Raw genomic sequence first — 26,835 nt, 5'->3', positions numbered from 1 at the left:
GAGGAGATGAAGAAGCTTTTATCTGGAAAAAGAATTGATAATTTTGATTCTGATGAGGAGCTCGAGCCTTTCGCTCCAAACATTGCAATAGCTCTGTATCCTGTTGGCTTCAGGATGCCGACCATGCCTGCGTTTGATGGAAACTCAAATCTATCCAACCACCTCGGTACGTTCAATACGATGATGATGGCCCACAATGTTGGGTTTGACCTAAGATGTATTTAGTTCCCCGCAACTCTGAATACCCGCCAGACAGTGGTTCAATAAATACAAAAGGCATTTGATCACCTCGTGGAAGAAGTTGTCTTTTGAGTTTAAGAAAGCGTTCTGGGCTTCAAAGGAAACTCGTGTTGAGGCTGACTCATTGTCCAACATAAGACAACAACCTGGTGAGTCCTTGAACGCATATATGAGTAGGTTAACCAAAGTTACAGCACGAGCTAGAGATGTTGATGATAGCTCCAAGCTCATGGCAATGAGGATGGGAATCACGGTAGGAGGCAATTTATGGCAGGAGCTCCAGCGAAAAGGAGTTAAAAGTGTAGATGAGTTCTTGGCCCAGGCTCAAGAATGGATAAATTTGGAAGAGGCGCGATCTGCTGTCGCAGGAACCAGTCATGTCCCCATTCAGCTTGCTGGAGCGGTAACAGATGTTGCAACTACGACTTCACCTGTTACCCAGAATAACTAAGTGGGAAACAATAAGAGGAAAGGGAATGGTGAGGGTGACCAGAGCGACACAAAGAAGAACAAGCCTGGGGAGAAATTCAAGCCCATCTATGCCACCTACACTAACCTGACTAATACACGAGAACATATTTTCCTGGCGAACTCTAATCGCCTTCCATGGAAGAAACCAGAGCCATTGAGGCACCAAAGACTGAAGAGAGATCCCTCTAAGTTTTGCCGATATCACAATGTCATCGGCCATAACACTAATGATTGTCAACAATTAAAGGACAAAATTGAAACTCTCATTCGGGTTGGACCATTAGCCCAATATGCCCACGACCGAGCAGTTCCCAATCAATCAACCAGGTAGAATTCTCATCCAGCTCTGGAAACTTCGATTGGTTAACCCAGAGCTCAGACAGATTAGGGTAACTAGGTTGACCCTCCTCCAATAGTAGGAGGAGATATAACCACTATTGCCAGAGGACCCCATTTGGCGGGCACGAGCAATGGAGCCCAAAAGAGATATATACAGGAGCTGAAAACCCACAACAACACTGAATTTATCCCGGAGCGACAATTATCAAAACAACAGCGGATGGAGAAACTGTAACGACCCAAAATCACTAATAGGGCTTAAGGGCCTTGATTAGTGTGCTAGGAGGGCATAATTGGGATTGGAATGAATTTTGTTGATTTAAATGCGTAATTACATGATTAATAGTGAGCATATGATAATTGATGATATTATATGATGATGTGAAATATATGTATGTGATATATGTGAGAACCACATTATTATGTGGATAAATCTGCAGCCGGCGACTTGGGGCGATCCTAGGGTTAGATAGCGGGAAAAGTCACAACGGGGCATTATGATTGACTTTGGACAAGTCAGGGATATTTTGGGTATCGGGTAGTGATTTAGACTATCGGGTTATGAAAATAAATAATTGGAGATATATTTGAGGTTAGGATGTCTAAGCGGGAATACTGGGGAATTTTACTATTTTCCCCTCGGGGACGTTTCCGGTACCCCGAGCTTTGGGATTAGTCTGATAACTTAAGGATAGACTTAAGGAATATGTTAGAAAACAGTAGACACAAGTTTAAATTGACCTTTCTCTCCTTCTCTCTCTTCTCTCTCTTCGCAAAGGAAAAACCTTGATTTTCAAGGGGAATTAACTGAAACTTGGTGGAATTGAAGGGCTGAGCTAGAGGATTAGCTCAAGGAACTAATCAAGGGTTGAATTAGAGCCAAGGTAAGCATTGATTTTCGTTCTGTGGTTAGGAACTTTAAGAAAAATGACTGAGTTTTTAATAGTTGTGATTTTGATATTCAAGGTGGAGTTTGAGGCTTGAAACTTTGAAGATAGGTTAGGGGATTCTTGGAGGAACGATTCTACAGCAGAGGTAAGTTTCAATTCAAAGTTTGATGGTTGAATTTTAGTATTTCCATGGCTGGTTTTGAGTTTTTAGGTTTGAAATCTCAGAAATTGGAATTGGGATTTTGGTGAGTGTTAGGCTGGATTTTTGGTGGAATTGTGTTGTTTAAATCATTCTAATGATGTTGTTATTAATTGGTTTTGAGTTGGGAGCTTTGGGATGGCCAAAAGTGAGGTTTAGAGGTTTAAAATGGTGGGTTTTTTTGGGTTCGAAGGGTCGGGCCGCGGCATAGTACTTGGTGAGCCGCGGCCCTTCGAAGTTGATGCATGCTGAGGAAGGAGGGCGGGCCGCGGCATGGTCCAAGCAATGCCGCGGCCCTTACCTATTTTTGTGCCTTAGGAGGGCTCTGTTTGGGGCCATGCCGCGGCATGGATGGCCTATGCTGGGGCCCTTAAGGGATTTTGGGATTTTGAGATTTTAGGCTTGGGAATTTAACCAAGGGTGCTCGGGATTGAATCTTTTACCATATTTGGTGAAGTTCAATGTCCCGGGGACTAGAATTGGTTTAGAAACTCATTTAAGATTGTTAATGGTATCCTTCATCATGGTTGTGACTAGGTGCTAAGCTAGGACTCGGGGATTGGATTGCGCTCAAGGAGTATCGCTCGTAACTAGTATATCTAGAAGCCAAAGGTAAGAAAACTACACCCAGTTGAATATTTGAACGGGACTAAGGGCTCCCTAATATATATGATTGAAAGAATGGTATTATGCCATGTAAACTGTAAACCAACGACCTAAGCGTGCCACGATTAACTTGTGCAATTGGCACGGCTCGGACACTGGTATATGAGGACAGCTTATTATGCATTGAGCTCGGTTTAAGCGGCCGGAGTCAGTGGGTTAAACAGAGGGTGCGACCTAAGGTGTCAGCCCTAGTATCTGAGTTAATTGATTATTATATTTGGCTATGAGTGTGATTAATGAGTTTTTTGAATAATCTAAGTATAGATGAGGTTATTTGTACCTTGAGGCATGCTTATATGCTATGGATTGAACATCTGAACATGCTTATTAGAATATTTGTTTGATAATATTGTATGTGCTGTGTATGTTGTTTTCTTGATGGGCCTTAGCTCACGGGTGTTGCGTGGTGCAGGTAAAGGCAAGGGCAAGATTGATCAACCCTGACTGGAGAGCTCTGCAGGGTGAATGTACATGTCAGGCCGCTCAGCCGCCACAGTTGAGGAAATTACAGGGACGAGAGGACCAGAACCTTGTATTTTGCCTTAGTATGGCTAATGTTTACCTTTAACTGTTGAATTTTGTAAACTGGCTTTTAAACTTTGTACTTCTGGGGATCCCTTCTGTAAATTGTTTATAACTTATAAAATCTATCTTTTGAGGCCAAAATGTCTTTTAGCCCTAGAACACTTTAACTAATGACACATTTTGATTAAATGACTTGATTAGCAAGTCTCACACCTTTATAAATACACAGTGTAGCAGTCTTGGCTATCCAGGGCGTTACAGAAACAACCAATCATTTTCAAGGAAGAGGACGCTAGCCACGTTCAGTTCCCGCATAATGATCCGCTGGTGGTGATTGTTCAGATTACCAACCAAAGGGTAAATGTGCTATTCAGGTCCACCCTAGAAAAGATGGGATTGTTCGTAACCGATCTTAAGGCGACCTCAATGACACTGTATGAATTCTCAAGTGAAGGAACAATAACCATAGGGGCGATCGGGCTAGTAGTTACTCTGGGGGATGATACGCGAACTGTTTCTTAAATACTCGGGTTCGTCGTAATTGATTGTCCGGCTGCGTATAATGAAATTTTGGGATGACTTGTATTGATGACTTTTGAGGCCACCACCTCGATCCGACACTTGGCAATGAAATTTCCATCGACATCCGGCATATGTACCGTGAGAGGAAACCAACTCACTACTAGTGAATGCTACAACATTGCGATGAAGGGAAAATCACAACTGGGGAAGCAGGCAATGGTCATAGTCAAGGGAGGAGAGGAGCCCCGGGTAATGGAAGTTACCCATGGGGTGGAAGAACCTCAAAAAGGAAATAATGAGGTCGCCCAATGGGACGACATTGATCCGTGATTAGGCAAGGACAGGTCTGAGCTCCAAGCTGTGGAGGAGCTCGAGGAAATCAATATCGACCCAGAGACACCTTCAAGAGTTGTAAAAGTTTGAAAAAACCTTGGAACTGAAAGGAAGAAGGAGTTGGTCGAATTCTTGAGAAAGAACCTGGACGTCTTCGCCTGGTCGTACGAAGATATGGTGGGAATCTGTCTAAGTGTAATAATGCACACTTTGAACTTGGAAAGGAATGTGCCTGCAAAGTCCCAAAAACGAAGGCTTTTGGGGAGAGAACTGTTGGAAGCTTTAGAAGAAGAAGTAGCTCGCCTACTTAAATGCAGATTTATTAGGGAAGAAAAATATCCGACCTGGGTTACTAACCCCGTTCTGGTCCCGAAGCCAAATGGGAAGTGGAGAACTTGCATTGACTTCTCCGATCTCAACAAGGCCTGTCCTAAGGACTGTTTCCCATTACCTAGAATTGATCAATTGGTAGGCACAACAGCTGGTCATGAGCTCATGTCTTTCATAGACACATATTCTAGATATAACCAAATCGTGATGAACTCTGTAGACCAAGAGCATACACGCTTTATGATTGAGCATAACATATACTGCTACAAAGTTATGCCATTCGGGCTAAAGAATGTCGGTGCAACATACTAACGGTTGGTCAACAAAATGTTCGTTAACCAGATCGGGAAAAACATGGAGGTGTATGTCAATGATATGCTCATCAAATCAAAGAATGCCAGTAACCATGTGTCTGACCTGGAAGAATGTTTTGGCATACTAAGGAGGTACGACATGAAGTTAAACCCCCATAAGTGCACTTATGGAATCTCGTCAGGAAAGTTTATGGGGTTTATAGTCAACACAAGAAGGATAGGGGCGGATATAGAGAAAATCATATCGTTATTAGAAATGCCTTCCCCTAGGTCACGCAAGGAAGTACAGAGTTTAACTAGAAAAGTGGCGGCCCTAAGCCGCTTCATTTCAAAATCCACTGACAAGTGTCTCCCATTTTACAACTAGCTCAGAGGAAACAAAAGTTCGAGTGGACTGAAGAATGCGAATAGGCGTTTCATGACCTGAAAGCTCAGCTAGCTGAACCCCCCGTACTATCAAAACCAACAACTGAAGAATGTTTACTTCTATATCTGGTTGTGACAGAAAATGCAGTTAGCACTGTGTTAGATCGAGAGGAGAATTGGGCGCAGAAACCAGTATACTATGTAAGTAAAAGAATTATAGGAGCTGAGTCCCGATATGCGTTAATAAAAAAGCTCACGTTCTGTATTATTTTGGCTTCAAGAAAGCTCAGATCGTACTTTTAGTCTCACACCATCCACGTCTTAATCGATCAACCTTTAAGGCAGGTTTTCCAAAAGCCTGAAACGTCGGGACGTCTACTAAAATGGGCCATCAAACTCAGCCAGTTCAAGATATTGTATATACCATGCACAACAATCAAGAGTCAAGCCCTCGCTGACTTCGTGGCCGAGTGCACAGGTTTTCAGGACGAGCCGATGAGAGAACTAGTGTAGGAGTTGTGGAAAATCTTCATTGATGGATCCTCTAACGAGAATGGATTAGGAGCTGGGATACTTCTGATCTCACTTGAGGGGCATCAATTCCATACAGCCCTTAGGTTCAGGTTCGAATCATCCAACAATGAAGCCGAGTACAAAGCCCTATTGGCAGGAATAAGGGTGGCGAAAGAACTAAAAGCAAAGGAGATCCAATGTTATAGTGAATCCCAGCTCATGGTTAATCAAATATTGCGGTATCAAGATGGCGACTTATTTAGCTAAGGTTAAGGGCGAATTGTCTAAATTCAACTTCAGTTCCGTTGAACAAGTACCCCACGAATAGAATTCCAATGTTGATGCTTTATCTCAACTTGCTACCACTAGAGAGGCATAAACCCTGAATGTAGTCTCAGTGGAGTTCTTGGAACGACCGAGCATAAGGGCAGAGTCACTTGAGGTCGCAATGAATGACATGAAACTGACCTGGATAACGCCCATAATAGAGTACCTCAAAAACGGTAAGCAACCAGATGACCGAAAAGACATGAGAAAGTTGTTGTATCAAGCTCTGCGGTATGCTATGGTTGAAGGGACTCTATATCGACGAGTGTGCTGACCCTAAGGTAAGGTACGTCTGACACATACTCTTCCAAGGTTTACGAGTATGTTAAGCACTTGGCCAAATGAATTAAATAAAATGATACTAAGAAATACATAAAAATTTAAAACTTTTATACAAACTTATTAATAGAAATTATAACACGTATGAATACTTTAAGTTTAAATGTAGCAATATGAAAAATCCTAAATCACTATTGCATTGCTACCGAGTCCGTGCTCCACAAGGTGCTCAACATCTAAAGCCACACCTGAAAAAATATTGGAAAATAACATAATGAGCTAACACTCAGTAAGTAAATCTCATGCATACACATACATATGAATGTCGTGAGTTTGAAGTGCACATATACTCATATGATGACTTATAATACTTATGCATTTCATTTATTGATCAAGCACTTTCAAACTTTACTTTTGTACTTTTTCTCTTTTTACTTTCACATTGTTATGGGCCCATTATTTTATGTGCACACTGTTCGATTTAGCCATTGCCTGCAGGGCTTGTTACACATATAATATGAAATCCCATAGGTTCTCCTCCAGCTAGCCATCAATGCAGCTGGGCTTATCGTATTACTCATTTCATCATTGCCATAGCTGCCATACTTATTACACATATAAATGGAGGAGAAAGACGGGAACATGGCAAACTTATCTGAATGGTCAACTCTAACCTAGCCCACACTAGTGGGCAGCCTCCGTCTTCTTTACTGAACTTACTTAATTACTTCATCGATGCAATGGCAGCCTTTTTAAACGTCTTATTATCACTTTGCTTAAGCCTTGTGTCATTAAAATGTTTAACTTTACATAAGAATTTTCAAGGCATTTCATAACTTTTCTCATATTCTTATGCATGGTCTTGTATCACATAATAATGTATCACATAACTGTACATGCCATGCATACATGCTGATGCTGAAATGCCAATGTTAATGATTCATGTTTGATGGTATTCAATCAAGGCATTGTATCACATCTCATATAACTCAAAACATCTTTAGTCATAATACATGAAGCTTTGGGTTGGTGGCGTTGTTATACCTTAACGTAGAGCTATGACTCAGGTCTAAGGTTTCCAGCCTAAGAACTTAAAAGCTTTCTATATCATAACATGTAACAAAATCATGAACATAGAAGGTAATCCACATATTCATCAACATGAGAACACATAGTTGCACATAACTCAGATCAAACTTAACCAATTAAGACAACTTTCACATATCACAAAATTCATCTATTATATGTCATATAATCCATTATGATACACATACCACACATAACTCATATAACCATTCATCACATACTCATCATATGCATCTTCATCCCATACTTAACACAACTGACATACACAATCAATGTAGTTATGCATATCACATTTAAGCACAAAATGTGAAATTTACTTACCTTAGGTCCTTAGCTTATTTTAAAACTGCTCACCAAGAGTCAATCAATCCAATCCATACAAATCCTATTCAAGGTACATCATTTATTAAATTCTATCAAAATCATAAATATACACTATTGATGGTGTATATTAACAATACCAGAAGCCACATAAATGATAATAATAATTATTATCATCATAATGCTAATACTCTTCATGCATCATAATCCTCTTTACAAAACACTGCTTTAAACCTTGCTCATAATAATAATAATAATAATTTTCATCTATAAATAAACTTATTTCAATATTAAAAAACTTTTAAACATATTGATAATCTTGATAACAAAATACATGAATAACAATATGTGTGTGAATGTATATATTCGAATAATCATTTTATAAAAGAAATCATATTTTTAACATAAAATTGTAATAATTGATATAATGATAATAATATAAATATAAATATTATATTACTATTAATCAGTCATAAAATCGATCATATTGATAAAATAAATATAATTTATACAAAATTCAATGTTCTTACAAATATCAATAATTGTATGAAAATATATATTTTTATATCTTAGTATTCAAATATTAACCAAAATATTAATGCACTATAATACCTGTTAACCAATAGTTTAACCACAATCACACTCTATATATAAAAATTATATTATTGATTTACCAAACAAAATAATAAAAATTAACTATTCATAATAATTTCCATATTAATAGAAAATCAATTAAATATGTCTTTTTATAATTTATTTAATGTCTAATATTTTCTAGAAAATTGGACAGCACAACGGCTATAAAATAGACAATCCCAAAATCAAAACCTGTATAAGAAATACATATAACCCCAGACAGCCAGTATAATTATAGAAAAATATTCAATATATCAAGAATATATAAATATATACTATAGGTACATATAATAACAATTACTCTAATCAATCACAATTAAATCACAATATATAGGTCAAAGAAATTATACCACAATGATCGGGGTTTCAAAACAAATTAAATGATGATTTTTGAAGCTCAAAATGAACTTCGGAACTTCGAAACTAAGTTTTGACTGTCGGTCTACGGTGGCTTGTGGTGGGCCCGCCACCCAACTATAGTAGATGTGGGAACAATTTATAGGATTTTGAAGCCCACAGCACGAGGAACATGATGGTGGTGACGGATCAACTAACGAATGCTCGAGATGGCCGGATCGCAACTTTGAAGTCCCGCGGTGGCCAAACTTAAATTGACCAGTTGAGGTGCTTAACCGGCGAGTGAGTTCTAGATTCCTGTGTGGTCGATAGTTCGAAGGATTCTGCGCATTTGGGTCAGGTGCGTGTCTATATGTGGCGGCCGGAAAGTGGTCGTTCGTCGTTGGCAACAGTAGCACACAAAGAGGAAAGAGAGAGAGAAAGAAAGAGGAAGAGAAGGAGAGAGAAAGAAACGAAATTTTTTTTGGAGAGAGAGAGAGGCTACGGGAAATTAAGGCTGAAGCCTTTTTTTGAAATTACATTTGGACCCAAAATATTAAAATTCTTTTCAAATAAGCCCTTTAGAAAAACTTTCTTAGTTTTATAAAATTCCCCAGTAAAATTATATGGCATTTGGGTCCAACACTTGACTACTCAATTTTCTCTCTCTCTTTATTCTCGTTAATAATATAAAATCATGTTTTAAACACTATTTTTCCATTAATATTTCTTAAATTTGTAAACTTGTACATTTTATGTATTGAAACTCTGATTATACTAAAAACTGTATTATGAAAAATGTTGGGTGTTACAATCAGGGCATTCGCTACTTCTCCTGCGATATGTTCTGCCTGAGGAAGCGCAAAGAATCTTACAAGAGATACATGAAGGCTTTTGCGGAGACCACGCTGGGGAAAAAACTTGGCTCTAAAGGTATTGAGATAGGGCTATTTTTGGCCTACGCTGAAAAAGACTCGGTCTCGTATGTGCAGAAATGTGACAAGTGCCAACGCTTCGCCACACTTGCCCGGGTAACGCCCATTGAGTAAACCATGATCTCATCCCCCTGGCTATTTGCAGTATGGGGGATCGACTTGATTGGTTCTTTACCAATAGGAAAAGGAGGAGTTCAATATATTGTTGTCGCATTCGACTACTTTACAAAGTGGGTCGAGGCCGAGCCTCTGGTGTAACGATCCGACATAAACTAAATAATTTACTACAAAACATTAATCAAAACTCATTTGAAAACAAACATGAACACACAACATGCATCACTTAAGAGATAGCTCCTAGCATAATTCATAACATTATTCATACCATAGTTCTTAACATAATTCATAACATAGTTCACAATATAATTCGTAACAAACTTCCTAAGATAATTCATAGTATATATTATAACATAATTTGCAATATATCTTACAAAGTTGCCACACTTAAGTACGTTGAGCGTACACCCTACGTGCAGGTGTCCACTCTTCTTACCTCAAGCCCAGTAGCGCTCCACACACATTAACGCGTCCCTTCAAGTATCCTTAGTGAGCCTATCGTATCATATAACATCGAAAGCTTAAAACTCAAGCCAATCAAAACCTTATTAAAATACACCCATGTCCCTCTTAAATATAACTCATAATATTCTTAAGAAGGTCTTAAAACTCTACTGCATAAAGCCCTAATTGAAAAAAAATACCAATTGTATCAAATAGGTGCATCAAAATCTAAAAAATATGCATCTCTGGGCAGCTAGCGCGATCGTGCCAGTGCTTGGGCGCGGTCGCTCCCACAGAGAGCTAGGGCTAACCAGTCGAGTAGCACGGTCGTGCTAGTCCTCGAATAAAGAAATAGCAAATGCAATTTTAAACCTAGGTTTCAACCCCAAATCGCAAAGTTTCGACCCCAATTCACCAAATCAGTCAACCTAGCATGTTTCTAACCCTTGAAACTCAGATATAACCAACCCTAAACATATACTAAACATTCAAAATCCCAGAAACAATTAAAACAGTCTCAAAACTTCAAAACCTAGATCTGACAAAAACTTTAAACAGTAAGTTTTTAACACTTATAGAACAAACTCCAGCCACAGAAACTTAGATCCTTGCCCTCTAAGAGATCTCCTAGCCTTTCAATAACTCAGATTGAAATCTCTTCCAAAATCTTAGGCTTCAAGATTCAGATCAAGAACGAGAGAATTATTCTTTGGTCTGTCTTCCTTTCGTATATCACTAACTCAAATGTCTGAAAACTTATTACGACATCTAAACCTATTCCCTTTATTATTTAATTACTTAATCCGATTTTAATCATATAAAAACAAATTACTTTACTGCCCTAAACCTCTAACTTTTCCTTAATAATTACTTAAGACCCCTACTGTAATTTCTATCCAAAACTATTAGTTTTAACTTCTCATAATTACACTTTCTATCAAAAAGCCCATAATTCTACTTTGACCCCTATAAAACAACTTCTATCACACTTTGGCCCCTAATACTTGAAGAAACTAATGTGTGTGGATTTCTTGATGGAACACATAAAATAAGCATACATCATAACTCATGCATATCATAGTTCGTATACTTAAACACATAATATCATACAATTTACCATAATACCTTGACCCAAGCCAGATTACCAAAATGCCCTTAAAATGAAAAGGCGGATATTACAACTATTCCCTCCTTAGAAAGGATTTTGTCCTCTAAATTACTATGCCATAACATCTCAAGATTCTATCATCCTTGAGAGTATCTAACAACTCAGCCTTTCATTGTCACCTCAAAATTCTAAAGAATCTTTCTATCATAACTGATTTCCACTACTCAGGATCATAACGATACACTTGGCTAAGTACTATAGCCACATTCAATTATAACAACATATACCCATATACATTGCCGAGTTTACATCACCCACAATCTGGTTCTGTTCACCGTATCTGTAACGACCCAAATTCGCTAATAAGGCTTAAGGGCCTTGATTAGTGTGCCTGGAGGGCATAATGGGAATTATGTGTGGTTTTAATGATTAAGATGCATGATTATGATTTCAAGCATGTTATATGATTATTTGAATATTTGAGATGCATGACTATGTGTATTAGTATGCATGTAGGCCCTAATTAGGTTAGAGGGGCATAATCGTAATTTTGGCAATTATGGGCATAACTGCTTTGATATATGTGATAATTGTTGAGACCACATTATTATGTGGATATATCTGTGATCTGTGACTCGAGACGATCCTAGTGAGCAAGGTAGCGAAAAAGTCATAGCAGGGATTTATACCTGGCTCGGGGAGAGCTCAGGGGTATAAACAGGAATTTAGTGAAAATACTGGAGTCTATTCTGACATTGAGGAATATTAGTGGTGATTAGTTAGGTATCGGGAATTAAGCGGGAAATATTAGAGACACTCGAGGAGTTAGCGGGAATTGGGTAAAATGACTAAAATGCCCTTAAGTGGACTAAAGGATTAGAAATAAAGGGGAGGGCATTAGGGTCATTTGGCATGTAAAGAATAGATATGCTGAGGTTTTATGTTAGTGGGAATTGTAGAGAAGTGTAGAAGTCTGAAAAAGAAGGAAAAGGAAGGGAAAAGAAAGAGAGAAAAACAGAGAGAGTTCTCTAAGTCGGTTTATATTTCCTTCATCTGTTTCTTGAGGATTTCTGGAGTAAAGCTCAGAGGAGAGCTGGGATAAACTAAGCATCAAGGATCCCAACCTAGGATTGAGAAATTGGCAGAGGTTTAGCAAGGATTCATCAACACTTGAGGTAAGATTTTAGAGTTCTTCAGTTTCTATTTCTGGTTTTTTAGCTATGGTGTTTAAGTTGAATTGGATGGAACTTTAGGGAATTCAGGCCTCAGGCTGAGGAGGAGCAAGCCAAGGAAGTCTAGAGGCACCTTGAGGTCGAAATTCCACCAGAGGTATAAATTCTAAACTCCAACTTTGTTGTTCAGTTGGTTTCTACTGAGTTTTAGTGCTTAGGAGTGGCTATGGTGAATTTTGTGTTTGGGGATGCATGTGCTTGAGTTCTAGGTATTTGGGGTGCTTGGGATGAGTGGAGTATGGCCATAGGGCTGTTTTTGAGGTTGGGGAAGATTTGGAAGAGTTTTGGTTGAGGTTGGTTCGAGGAAATCGCAGAAGGGAAAAACTGGTGTTGGCCAGTCTATGACTAGCGCTACAGCGCTAGCCTTTGGGCGCTGTAGCGCTAGGCCAAGTTTGCTGATGGAGTTTTTCTTTTGTTTGTAGCACTGTAGCGCCCTCCCATGAGCGCTGTAGCGCTACCCTGCCCTCTAAAGGGGTTTTGAGGGTTATTTGCAAGGGCTTTTGACCTAGGGTTTGGGGTTTGATTCCACCACCTTGTTTGGTGGAACTAGGTCTTCCCGGGGGCTCGGGATTGGCCCCGAGACTAGGTTTTGAACTTGAGGATGGATGATGACTTTGGCCCATGATTTTGTTTAGGTGAGCACTAGGGCTCGAGGGGGATCGTGCTCAAGGAGTCGAGGGATCAAAGCTAGTAAATTGAAAGGTAAGAAAACTGCACCTGCTTATATGTTTGTGATGGGATTAAGTGCTCCCGATACTTGTATCGTGTCAATGATGGTATTATTCCATGGGACATGTAAAAGCGGCCTAAGAGTGTCGTACATAGTATTTGCGCACAGGGCGCGACTTGGCCACTAGTAGCCGAGGACAACTTAATGTTCACTGAGCTCAGTTTAAGCAGGCCGGAGTCAGTGGGATAACGGAGGGAGCAGCCTGAGAGCGCTAGCCCTACTTATCATTTGTGCAGTGGTGTATGATATGAATTGATATGTTTAGCATGTCGAATACTTGATTATCTGAGTGGCTTTATGGTTGAGATTATGTGATGCAATGTGAGATATTGATTTGTCTATTGATTGCTTATGCTTTGTTGTTGTGTTTTCTTGATGGGCCTTGGCTCACGGGTGATACGTGGTGCAGGTAAAGGAAAAGGCAAGCTGGACCAACCCTGAGATGGAGGGCCGTGGGGTGGAATGTACATAGCCAGCTGTTCGATCGCCATGGTCGAGGAGTGGGTCAGAACAGGGATTGCCTAACCGTCTGTTTTTCCTTAATATGGCTTGATATTGTATATAAACCTTGTGTCTTTTGTAAACAGTCTTTAAACTTAATATTTTGGGATCCCGTGTAAACAGATGATGCTTCTTAATGAAAATGTGGCTTTTGAGACCAAACCATTTTTAACCCTAGTTCCTTTATAGTTTCAGTAACACGATTTCAATTAAATGACTTGATTAGCAAGTCTGGCACTTTATAAGCACACAGTGTAACGGTCTTGGCTACCCAGGGCGGTACAATATCACTTATTCTTTACTAAATTTTCAACTTATTTGTCACTTGATATTCCTGCCACTTTTATGTCTGTTTTATAAGTAACCCATCCATACTGGTTCTACGTCATATTTATAATTTCATAATCCATGAAGTTTTCTTTACAACTCCTTAGTATTCATAACATTTATGTATATACTTCTTAATTTCCTCTATGTCTAGAATCCTTATTAACTTGAACTGTATATCCTCTTAATTTCTCTTCCCTTAACAATTAATTAGATCATGCAACCACATAACTTATTTGATACATACTTCCATAAATTTCATCATGAGTGCCTTATAATGTTAGATGTTCACTAATACTTTAAGCAACACTTAAGGCTCATAATTCCCATCTCATTTTGCCTTTCAATTTGTCCTTATAATAGCTTTCTTTAGAGGCACTTATAGAAATACTTGTTGCATGTTCTCAATCTATCAATTCAACTATACTCTTCCAAGTACTTAGTCCATATATTTGGTTTTTCTACTAACCCTCAGAAGTAGTCCTTCACTTCTGAGCCTTCTAAATTCCTTGCTTTTGATGTGTCCTATTGAATAAGTGGGTCTCTTCTTCCTTTACCCCATCGCTTAAGATGTGTGTTCAAAGTTTATCACTTATTAGATATAGCAGTAGCATATAACTCATACATACGTTAAATTCTGGTACAATCCAAAACTGAATCCATATCATGTTTCTTAGAACGTGGGTCTATCTTTCACTTATCCTTTTCGTCTGACAACAAGGTCGCCCTTTATCTTTATAGCCATTGAATTCCAGAATTTCCTACAATTCGAGAAGATAGTCTTAAACCTTGTACATATCTTATCCAAGTATGCAGTCCGTAAAGCTATCAAATCTTCTTATGCTTCCAATTTTGAGATCAATCAATCTGTAACAATCATCTTTTACAAAATAACTCACATTATTCTGTAAATCGATCCATTCTTATCACTAACGAATCTTGTAATCCGAATCCTTCTGAAATTCTTACACCTCTTCGATATTGATCTTACTTTCATACTTCCTTGGGTCTTAACATCCCTACATATTACTCAAAATGAAATTTTCCCCACACCGGGTTTTCCTTCTTTGTAAGGATTCTAAAATATCTTTACACCTTGGAAATGCAAAAATGCCGTCTATCATGTCGATAAACTATAAGCATCATCATTCAAATAGTTATTCTTGAAAGTCCTTACCATCCAAGTATAAATTGTTTCCAAAACATGTTCCTTCATATAACATGGTTTACTTACACATGTGTCCTTTCTTGTAAACATAGTTTCTTTCACTCTATCATAGCCTGGGCATAAATCTACTAGCTCAGATTCTTCCAAAATAGGTGCAATCACTACAGCCTTAATCCATATTTTGTCTTCCTAGAACTCTTTGTCCATTACTTTTGTGTCCATGTTGCATGCTCCTCTGTTCTTGTTTGGTCCTTCAGGTTATGTGCTCCCCATTTTTTTGTAGTCAGAAGTATGATCGTCATGATCTCATGCATTCCATATGTTTGTAGCCTTCATCATGCCATGTGAAAAATAATGCCTCCAATTCTTGGGCAATCTTCATGTGGCCATATCAACCGTATCATGTAGTAAGCTACTGTGTTATGCTTTACGTGGTGATCTCTCCTCATGTGTGAATCCATTGATGTCCTCGTCTAGTTTGCTTCATTCACTTGTAGTTGTCCGTCGTCTTCTTTGTAGTGAGTGTGTCGCCCTTTCATGTCATTCTTACCCTTTCCTTCAAGATACCATATGCCCAATTTCCTTATAAAATCTCATAACGTTTGTCCATACATATATTGTCCTTATTGATGAGCTTATAGTAGGTAAACTTTCATCGGTGTACTCTCCAAGTGTAATCTTTATCAATCTAACTCTATATCTGTTGTTCTTTATAGGTTTCAACTTCTACCTTGTTCTTATATCCTTTTTAAAATAGCAGTGTCCAATCCTCTTTCATACTTAATGTCATTATGCGCTGGTTGGTAGTCTCGCTCTTCACCACGTGAACATTCTCACTACGAAGAGTTACCATCGTTTTGAGATTCTTTCCATTGCCTCCCATCACATTCGATCTTTGCTTGATCGTCAATGAACTTTCGGGTCATCTTTGTTCTCATAGATCAATATCGTATTCCTTTAAAAGTGAAATCTCTTTCCACTCCATCCTTTTTCCAACATCCCAGTTTTTCAGCTTCTTCTACGGAGCTAAACTCAACCCATAACTTTGTTTCTTATTGTCACCAAATCCTTTATGATTCATGGCTCGCTTCCTATCTTGAGTCATCTAACTATGGAATTCCTAATTGATATGTTCATCCATCTTACTCTTAGAAACCTTTCAACTAAAGCCTCAAGCTCACTAATAATATGTCTTAAACTCTATTGTGAAAAACAATTCTACCAAGTACCTGCTGGTTTCACATCCACTTAACATGTCGCATCAAAGCGTGAACCAGCCTCCTTTATGGATAAAACATCTATGTCCATCGCAGGCACGATTAGGATTCTCCTTCTTATCGACTAGTCTTGTGTCACCAGTTTATGGTTGCAATCTAACCAACCAATCCCTCATCTCCCAACAACTCGACTCCTTCTCGATCGTTGGAGAACATTGAATCTAAAACTGTAAAAAGTGACATTCAATAGTCCATATGGCCAGAATAATATCAAGGGAATTTCGGTCCTGGTCTGCTTGAGGATTAAATTTCCATAGATGATTCCACCTCTCATCTTGAGTGCTTATAATTCCTTAACATCGGAACAACATCCCATTTTTTTTCCTCTGATCATAAGAGCTGACTGATCGCCTGCTCTGCTTCCTTGGAAAACTCTTCTCAACCAAGACATGCTAAATCGAACATAGCATGACTTTGTAAATTGTTGTCAACCAACAATCAAATATACAAAAGAATCTAGCAACTAATCGCACAAAAGCTAGCGGTACAACATCAATAAGCATACATGCAAAACCATATATAACAACTAAAGCACACCATAAGTGTAGGGTGATAAAGGATTACACCCATCCTCGAACCATTTCAGTCAACAGAGGACCTAATGGCCTCACCACACAAATATACACGCGCCTAACCTCCTCTTAATGTCACTTGACATATTTTTATCCATTAAATTCTTACAAGTTGGCTCTTACTAACTCCCAAGCCAACGAAAACAAATTACTGTAACAAGTCTTTTCTTATAGTCCATCCTCAATCTACCATACTGAATCACCTTAGGCCCTTCACTCAATAATAACCGAACTGGTAGCCTAATACCTTTTTTTTTATCATTCCTCAAGTACATAATGAAACTTGCAGCCCGGTTTAATTCTATATAGGGGTTACCTTGGCCGGAAGTGCCGGTTGCTAACCTAGACATAGCTCGGTTTGGGCCAGGATGCTGCCCATCCTTAGGAGCTCTTCTCTTGCACACTAGCGACGCCACCTCTTCTTCCTCCTTGGTGTCTTCAAAGGCGGGGAGGACTTCTTTAGGAGGGGGAAGCTCAGGGGGTGGACCTCGGGTTTTGATAGCCAGGGTATGATCTTTACGGATCAACTTACAGGCCATCATGGTAGCATCATTCACTACCTTTCGAAACTCCTTCTCCTTCGAAGGAAGACATGACGGTGTCTCATACTGACCTCCAAGGGTCTCTGATCGATTGGTCCTCTTGAATATAGCTACACAAAGAACAAACTCAGTTAGGAGGGTTAAACTTAATAAAAAAAGGAATTCATGTGTGGAGTTCAGAGAGTTAGGAGACTTACGAGGATGGTTGAAGTACCAGTGAGTGCAGTTCTTGAACCCATTCAACATAAATAATTGATCATCTGGGTGGTTGGGGAGGTTGATGATGGAGGTCGTTTTGGGAAAGCGAGTGAGGTTGTAGAAACCGTAACTTCGTCCCTTATGCTTTGGGGTCCTCCCACTCGTGCCTCAAAAATAAATATTTCAGCCCCACCATAAGCCCGTATGAGTTTGGGGGGAGCTAGAGTGGAGCCAGTTCGACATAGTTAAAAAGGTCTACAAAGTACTGGTCCAGGGGAAGGAAAGCACCTGCTTTCAGGTGCTCATCACTCCAGGCCACGAAATCATCTTGAAGTGGGGCGCAGCTCCGCTCTCCTTCCAGCGGAGGTCGGGCAATAAGGCCGTCAGTCTCCATCTCAATCCCATTGCGTAGCAATATTTTGTTTGCCTTCCCTTGAGTTGTTATTTGGGACGTGATGTGCTCAGCCTCGAAGAAGGTGTCAAGACCGACTACAATCTCCCTGTCCACCATTGGGCTAAAGTGGCGAATCGGGGTGTCAGGCGTGACCTGCTTGCCCTTATTATTGCTTTGGGAAAAGGAGTTCGTGATGTTTTTCTATTGATGAGACACGATCTAGCTCGCCTGACGACAAAGCAGCCTATTAGTGGCGACCTAAAATAAATTCTAGCTACAACGACAAAGGTCCAGTGACCTTGGGCTTTGAATTTATTTTTATTAGCCTGGAATATACGTGAGTTAAAAATTACCTTATCATCAACGCATGTTGCCACGCCCAGTCCTTAGCCACGCGCTACAGACTGGAGGAATTCTTTGATACTTAGTGATTCACGTGTCAGGTCCGTCACCTTTTTGAAAGCGGTTTTATGCAAAACCACTTAAGGAATTGTGACCCTTAAGTTACCTAGAGCCAAACCTAAAACCTCTTAGCTTCTACGCCCAAACAGGTATCTTAATCGATTCATCAACACAAATTTCCTTACAAAATCCAAAAAAATTGCCCTGTTTTTAAACACTTATTTCTAAACAAGCCTAGTATTATTCTTTTAGCCTAAAAAAATCCCTATTGAACTCAGAATGGCTAGAATATGAGACAATACTGAGAAAAAATATTTTTCAAAATAAAAGGAACTTATTGGAAAACAAAGAGTGAAAGATTTAAACCAGATGAAGAGGTACTTACAATTTATACATTTACTCGGTAAGGATGTTGGTGGTTCCAAAGGTAGGAGCTTGAGAGCTCATGAAAAACGGAGGGATGATGAAGGATTTTGAAAGAGGTTTGAGAGAAAAAAGGAATTTTTATTTTTGAAAGAAAATTTTTTGAATGTAAAGGATGTGAAGTTCAAGCCTGATCTCCCTATTTATACGTAAGCTTCGGGAATTAATCTGGGCCATTCCATTGGGTCAGCTCGAGATCCAAAGGCCAAGATTAAATGACCCATGGGGTGGCAAAAAGTTGACAGGAATATTGTCACATTCCTCAAAACCCGAATAGACGCCAATTATAGGTGAACACGTGTTTAACATTCGAGTAGTGGGTGGGCACGGTTTCACAAGACAGAAGCCTAAAAGCCCCTACTGTGCTTGTCAGAAAATGACATCAAGCACGAGCAGAAGCTTGGGGGGCAAATGTTGTACCCCAAAATAAGCGTGGACTCAATCATTTAGCTAGGGGTACAACTGTCAGATAAACACATGGAAAAAGCAGGCGAGTAGAACATTTAGCTAATGTTGATGTGAGCAGTTCAAGTTAGGACTTGGCAGTGCATCATGTAGATAATCTTCAGATCGCCTTCCAGGACAATAATCCAATTCAAGACATGTAATGGACAGATCGCCTTTAGGATGCTCTGAACTTAATCTGAACTAAAGTCTGTTCACTCTTCAATCTCCAGCTCGATGAAGATGTTCAGCTCGTGAAAACCTGGTCATGATGCACAGTGAAGGTTCCCAAAAGACTTGGGGGGTTCTTTATACGCTCATTAATGCCCAGACTGTATTACATATTTATTGCCTGAGATAACGAGAGTAATTTCCATAGGCAATCGTATCCATATGTAAATGGGAATTATCTTGATTTATTATTTACCATATTTATGCACACGGTTACCCAAACCTGTTGAGGAATATCCACTATAAATATCAGGGATAGTGGACAGGAAAAAAGACTATTTTTTTAAGATACAGAAACTCTGCAGAAATTGTAAGAGAGATCAATAATATTGTCTCATGGACTAGGTGAGTTTTTAACCACTGAACCACATAAAAGTGTGAGTGTGAGAAGTTATTCATCTTGTTAATCACAGTTTAGAAACTAACACTAATATCTTTGTTATCAGTTTTCTTAATCCATTGTTGGTGAAAAACCGCGTCAACAGTAACACATTTAATAGGAGTTCAAAATTTCCTTTTCTTTTATTATTTTTTTTAAAATAAAAATAAATCATGTTTTACAATTTAACTTTCGACGCTTCAATTGAATATTTCTTGGATAATTATTCAGCATTGCTCATTTTGAATTTTTCTTATTTTTCCATTCAAAATGATAATGTTAATAAAGTTTCAAATTTTCATTTAATTTGAATTACTATGGAATGATACAACTTGTCCATGAACTATTTATAGAAAAATAAGTTAAGAACCATGTAATAAAGAGGAAAGATATTCAAGACTATCTTTAATGACGTTTGACCCTTAAAATTATTAAAACATCTTTTATATATGGAAACCTACTTACATCAGAGTAGAGAGTGTCATTTTAGTACACACATTCTCCAAACTAGACACTCGAACAAGTAAAAGTAGCTAGCCATAGAGCATAATTAGAACTTCAAAGTTCATCCAACATACTTATTCAAAACTAAAATAACATCATATTATTATATAAGATAATCTTAGTCTTATTCAAAACTAAAATAGCATCGTATTATTATATAAGATAATCTTAGTCTTAGTTTAAGCTCAGAGTCCTTCTTCTTCTTCTTCTTCTTCTTTTTCTTGAGCGTTATACATGGTGACCATTCCATTCCTTAAGACATTTGAGCATAGGATCAATTAAATTTTTTTAATTTTTCTTGGAGGTTGGGAATAGATGGAATTTTTATAGGACCCATTTTGTTGACGGGGTTTATCACGACTTTAGCTACCCTAGTGGCTCGACCAGTTACTCGAGAGTGCTGATTATTCCATTTTTTGATGTAAACAATGTATAGAGGTCAAATAGGACCATTACCCCCACCAGGCAGGTGGCCACATATCATAACACACTCTTCACACAACAAATCCACTTTGAAGTTGACTTACCAGCTTGGCCAATTGTCGGAATGTGTACGAGATACCCGAATCTGCTATCGACAAATCCCCTTTTCAAGTCACTTGAGCATGCAAGGAGCAAAGGAGTTGTGCAACAGCTACAAAATACAAATTTAATAAAATATAAAATAAGGATATACAAATAAGAAAAAATCCCAACGAAAAGGCAGAATAAATTGGGTTGGTAAATAATACTACTCCTATACCTCCATGGGATTCATTCATTACTTGGGTTCTCCCAATAACTAACAAGTGTATCATTCCTGAATCTAACTAAGGCTCGTGATGGTGGAGGAACTGGCCCAGAAAAAAGAGGGATTCTAGTTGTAAGATATCTAATGAAACTGTCGCTGGAATTGAGATCTCATTCAAAGAGAAAGATATCAAATATCTGGAGTTTCTTTTTGTATATTATATGGATGATCCGATCTGCAAGGACCATGATTGAGAATTGTTTGATCGTCTTTCTCTGGGAAAAGGCACCTGTAACTACAAAATATTTGATTCCATCCATAAATTTTATTCCCTATGAGTTCTAGTCTCAATAATATTGTTAGTATTCTCTTATTTATTACCCGTATCTACTATTTAGGTAGAATACCGTCACCCATTGTTACTAAGAAACTGAAAGAAACCTTAGAAACAGATTCATTCATATATATGTGAATATGGATAGCATATCGATTTTTTCATATGGGTATATTTGGTTTGCAACACGTTTTGGGTATCATTAGGATTAATTTCAATTTCGAACACCTTATTAATCTCCTTTCCCGAAGACTTGACCTTGTCTCCAGTCAAAAACTCAGTCCCCAAATCTTCTCTCACAAACCTATACAAGGGTGAAGACCTACACGCTTTGCTTCTATTCAAAATGTTGGGATTTCCACTCTCAAAGGCGGTTCTTGCTGCCTCAACTTCTTTCGGAAAAAAGGTCTTCAGTTCCTCTTCAAAGCTTCCAATCTTTGAGAAGATTGAAGTAGGGTTTCGATCATTGTTGTTTGCTAATAATGCATGATCCACAAGAATATACCTTAGCTTTTGCAATAGTGGATAAGTTTGGCTACATGGATCATTAATGTAGGAGAAAACTTGCTCACGCAAAACCAGTTTAAGCATTTCCTTCTCACAAAATCTTGCAGGGTGAAGCTCCACTTTGACCCCTGTGGTCAACACTTTCTTGGCCAATACGCTAACTGTGTTCTTAACAATGCTCTTCAAGTTCTCCTCCAAATGCCTCAAGTCTATTGCTTGAAAAAGTGCAATTATGTAGGTTGCGGACATGACTTCAAGACTTCCACTGCTTTAGCTGTCTTTTGTGACAAGATTAGCCCTAATGAGTTGACATCTTGGTTGTGTTGCTCGACACTTTGGACATGATTGGTCATAGGGTTAGCAAGAAATTGGAGCTCAGAGCAATAGGCCGCCACGGCTATCTCAAATCCTTTAAATCCATAATCCAAGCTTGGATTGCGACCACCTGAGAGATTTGAAGGCAACCCATTATTGTAGAGATCATTGACCAACTCTGACAACTGAGAAAACATGCGTTTCCCAATGGAAGCCAAGGCTAATCTTGTATTGTCCATAGAAACACCAATTGGGGTGCCTTGAAAATTCCCACAATGTAACGCCTTGTCTCTTGAAACGTCAATCAAAGGGTTGTCGTTTACCGAGTTAATCTCAATCTCAACAGTTTTGGTTGCAAATCTAATCATTTCAATTTGTGGTCCCAACCATTGAGGCGAAGTACAAAGTGCATAAAGATCTTGCTTAGGCTTTTGTAGTGGACCAGTTTCATGGTCAAGCTTCTTTGATAGATACCAACTCTTATCCAAAATGTGCTCCATTATGGATGCAACTTCTATTTGGTTGGGATGGTGCTTCAACATATGAGTCAAGTGGTCAGTAAACTCTGGCTTGGCTAACATAACTTTTGCAAAGATGGCTAATAAAACATGGGCCAAAGCAGTCAACACATTATCCTCAAATAGAACCAAGCAAGCATGGCCAACTCCAGCTTCAGTGCCATTCACAAAATCAAGACCTTCCTTGTGTTCCTACTCAAAGAACCTCCCAATTTTGCCAGCAAGCTCAAAAGCCTCCGATGCAGTAAGGACCTCTCCATTAAGTTCAATGGCAATGGAATTGGGCCTTCCAATCAAGAGGCCCAATAAGTAGGAAAAAGGGAGAAAGTCTCTAGAGGATGAGATGGAGACTCAGAGGAGGAGGCATGGAGTGATGTTGAGGTTGAGAAGCTTAGCGATTGCTTCTAGAATCTCAAATCAGATGCCTGAGTATCCTTGAAGAAGGGTGTTGATCCTTACTAGCATGGTAGCCCTTGATGCTGTCTGTGGCAGCTTGTGGCTTTCTTCTAATGTTGATCCATTGCCGAACACTCGCACATTCAAGAATATATCGAATTGATACCAAAAGGCATTAGTCAAATATTTGACTATCTAAACCTACTCATGCTGTATATGAATCACGCGTTACCATTTCTTTTCTTTTTTCAATCTAACAACAACAAGGAAGTAAGAAAAGAAGAAGATAAATCTGAGAAATTATTCATAAATAATATATTATATAGACAACAAAAATAATACTTACTAAAATTAACAAAAAAGAAATTCCACCAAAGAAAGTATAAAGAAATTTGGAGTAGCTCTCATACGTAGTGTAAAAAGTGCATTATTTTAGAGATTTAAAATAGCTTTAGAGTTGTCAAAAAATAAAATAAAATTATCCTTAGCGTTGGTTTAAGGAGATGAGAGTGACGATTCCTCCAATCTCACACATAAGAGCACTTCCAATAGGTGATGCAAAATAATATTTCTTTAACCTAGAGAAAAGAAAAGTAACAAAAATAGCCCTTACATTAGGTGATATATTTTGTATATATATATTTACTGCAATGAAGAGTAGCTACTCAACATATTTTATTGATATTAAAAGATATAGGAGTATTATTGATAGTAAGAAAAATATTTAAAATAATTATTTTTAGAGAAGTTGACGTATGATGTAATGTAAAAATTTGATACAAAATAGAAAAAGGTAAATAGCACTTGGAGTCCCCATACTTTACCGATTGTATCACTTAGGTCCCCAACCTTTATTTTGTACCAATTCAATCTCCAACCTTTCTTTTATGGCCCATATAGGTCCCCAAAGTTATATTTTATTAAATAAATCTTAGTTTATAAGGGTAAAATAAGATTTTAAAAAAATAACACCTATTTTTTCTCTTTAAACCTGTTATCCCCAAAATTTCAGTTCGATGACGTGGCAATCAGAAGTGACAGGTGGAAATGCATGGATATCAAGTGGCGCATTAATGGTCAATAAATGTGTCAACCAAGGGATATGAAAATGTTAGAAAATGACCTACAGAGTCGTCGTATCACTGGTTGGGAAGAATATTGACCGCAAGGATGGTTTGATCTGGTCGAGCAAAAACAAGTATGAATTTACCTGGCCAGGAAGTGATATACTCGACAAGGCATGACAAGCAAAGAGACATACCTGACTAGGTATGTCATGGAAGTGATATAGCCGACCAGCTATGTCAGGGAAGTGACGTAGCCGGCCAGCTACGTCAAGAAGGAGACATACCTGACCAGCTATGTAAAGAAGGAGACATAGCCGACCAGCTACATCAGGAAGAAGACCTAGTCGACCAGCTATGTCATATTAAGGAGTGCAACCGACCGGATATGTCAGAATCTTAGGAGTTAACTGCCCAGTAACTTTTCTACAGAATCTCAGTAACGACTACAACCAGAATCACCCGTAACAACCGCGAGAATCTCTCAGATATCCCAAAGTCATAGCCATATTGTTGTATTTTGAATTTGTTTATTACTTTATCAATTAAAATTGGTTAAAACAACCAAAGAATATGTCTAAACGAGAGACCTTTCTTGTACAATCCATGAACCTATAAATAGAGAGCCCATGGCATCATTTGAGGGACTTTTGAATTTTGGACTTTGGAACTTCTAGGAACTTTTACTTGGAACTTCTGAGAGCATTTTCTAAGAGAATTTAGAGAGAGAAAGCTTGTATTCTCCAGAAAGAAACTCTGTTTTTATGACTTATGCTTAAGAAACTCAGTTAGATTAGGTTCATCTGATCTTGAGTGTAGGTCAACATATATCAAAACTGCAAGTGGATTAGGCTATTACCAATAAATTGGAGCTGAACCACTATAAAATTGTCTGTGTAATTTATTTTCTATTCAAGGCTATTATATTTATCGTCGTTTTTGCGTTTACTCGCCGTCGGCCAAAATTGTAGTCAACATTTTTGGTGCTTCATTGAGAGCCTGAATAGAAGAAACACACTATCATTCCATTCATTATGGCACCCAAGAAGCCCGATACTTCAACTACAAAGGAGACTGTTAAACCAGAAGGTCCTACTACACCTGAGAATCCTGACATTGAGCCCAAAGTTACTCTCGAGGAGATAACACCAGAGGTTGAACAACTCTAGGAAACCATGGGAGTTTTTCAAGAAGAGATGATGCAATTCAATGCTCGGCAAGAGTCTTTTGTTGAAGAGATGGTCAGGCCGAAGGCTGCATTAGAGCAGAAAAAATAAGATATGGATGCTAGAAGCAAAGATATCAGACGAAGGAAGGAGGAAGCCAACTAGCGACATCGCGAGGCAGCACTCAATCTAGAAGTGGCTACCAAGTTGGCTCAAGCCAACACTCAGGCCACAACACAAACAACTGCCCTACTAGGAGGACAGACTCTCGGGGACCTGACCAGAGTCAAAATAATCAAACTGGTCGGACAGATAACAGAGTCCGCTCTAGAACTGCATCAACGCAAAGAGAGAATTCTAGAACCCCTTTCAGAAGTCACCAGTCAGAAACTTCTCGATCAGGAAGTCACAGGTCAGGTAGTAAGCAACCCCCTCCCCCCTCGGGGAATAACCAGACCAGAGCTGACCAGAGCTCCTTGAGATAAGAAAACTCCCCAATACAAAGATGGATATGGTGGGGATGAGGTTGATAGTCATCAAACTGACCGATCAAAAGACTGAGAGGGTAATGACCACTTGGAAAGAGGAAAAGACCACCCTGTTCATCATGAGAAACCACCGCTACATCCCGACCAACAGCGTAGTGGAAAATCCTGATCCCGCTAATATACCATCTGAGAAGGAAAAGTCAAAAACCATATGAGAAGGAAAGATTTGAGAGATGTCATTAGCTACAAGAGGAAGACTGTCCAGTTTGAAGGGCAAGATCTTACCGGCCCTGGTGATCAAGTAGAAATAGTTAACGGCATTGCCCCAGACGGAAATTCCAGACTAGGAGGTAAAAATAGGGGAACTTCATTAGTTGCACCAGCCATCCAAGCCCAGCTTGATGCACTAGCAGCTACAGTACAAGGCTTATCTAAACGATCATTTGGGCTAGAAGTAGTAGATCATAGGAGTGGCAGTCCCCTTTGTGCTCCTATTAGAACGGCCCAGCCGCCAGCAACATATAAAGCACAGGTGCTACCACTGTATATAGAGAAATAAGATCTGATCAGACATGTTGGAAAATTTGAGGATTAGATGGAACTGCTCGGGGTGAGCGATGATTATTGGTGCAGAGTCTTCCCAACTACGCTGTGAGATACTGCCCAAGAATGGTATTGGAAGTTTAAACCAAATTT

At 38.8% G+C, this 26,835-nt stretch overlaps 1 pseudogene; it reads right to left on the bottom strand.

The window, feature by feature from the left end:
- Window positions 1–20,849: 20,849 nt before the first annotated feature.
- On the bottom strand, window positions 20,850–24,699 carry LOC133792157 (phenylalanine ammonia-lyase-like; annotated as a pseudogene).
- Window positions 24,700–26,835: the final 2,136 nt, after the last annotated feature.

This window comes from Humulus lupulus, chromosome 7 (genome assembly GCF_963169125.1).
Source record: "Humulus lupulus chromosome 7, drHumLupu1.1, whole genome shotgun sequence".
Lineage (NCBI taxonomy): Eukaryota > Viridiplantae > Streptophyta > Magnoliopsida > Rosales > Cannabaceae > Humulus > Humulus lupulus.
This window is presented reverse-complemented; position numbering and strand designations above follow the sequence as displayed.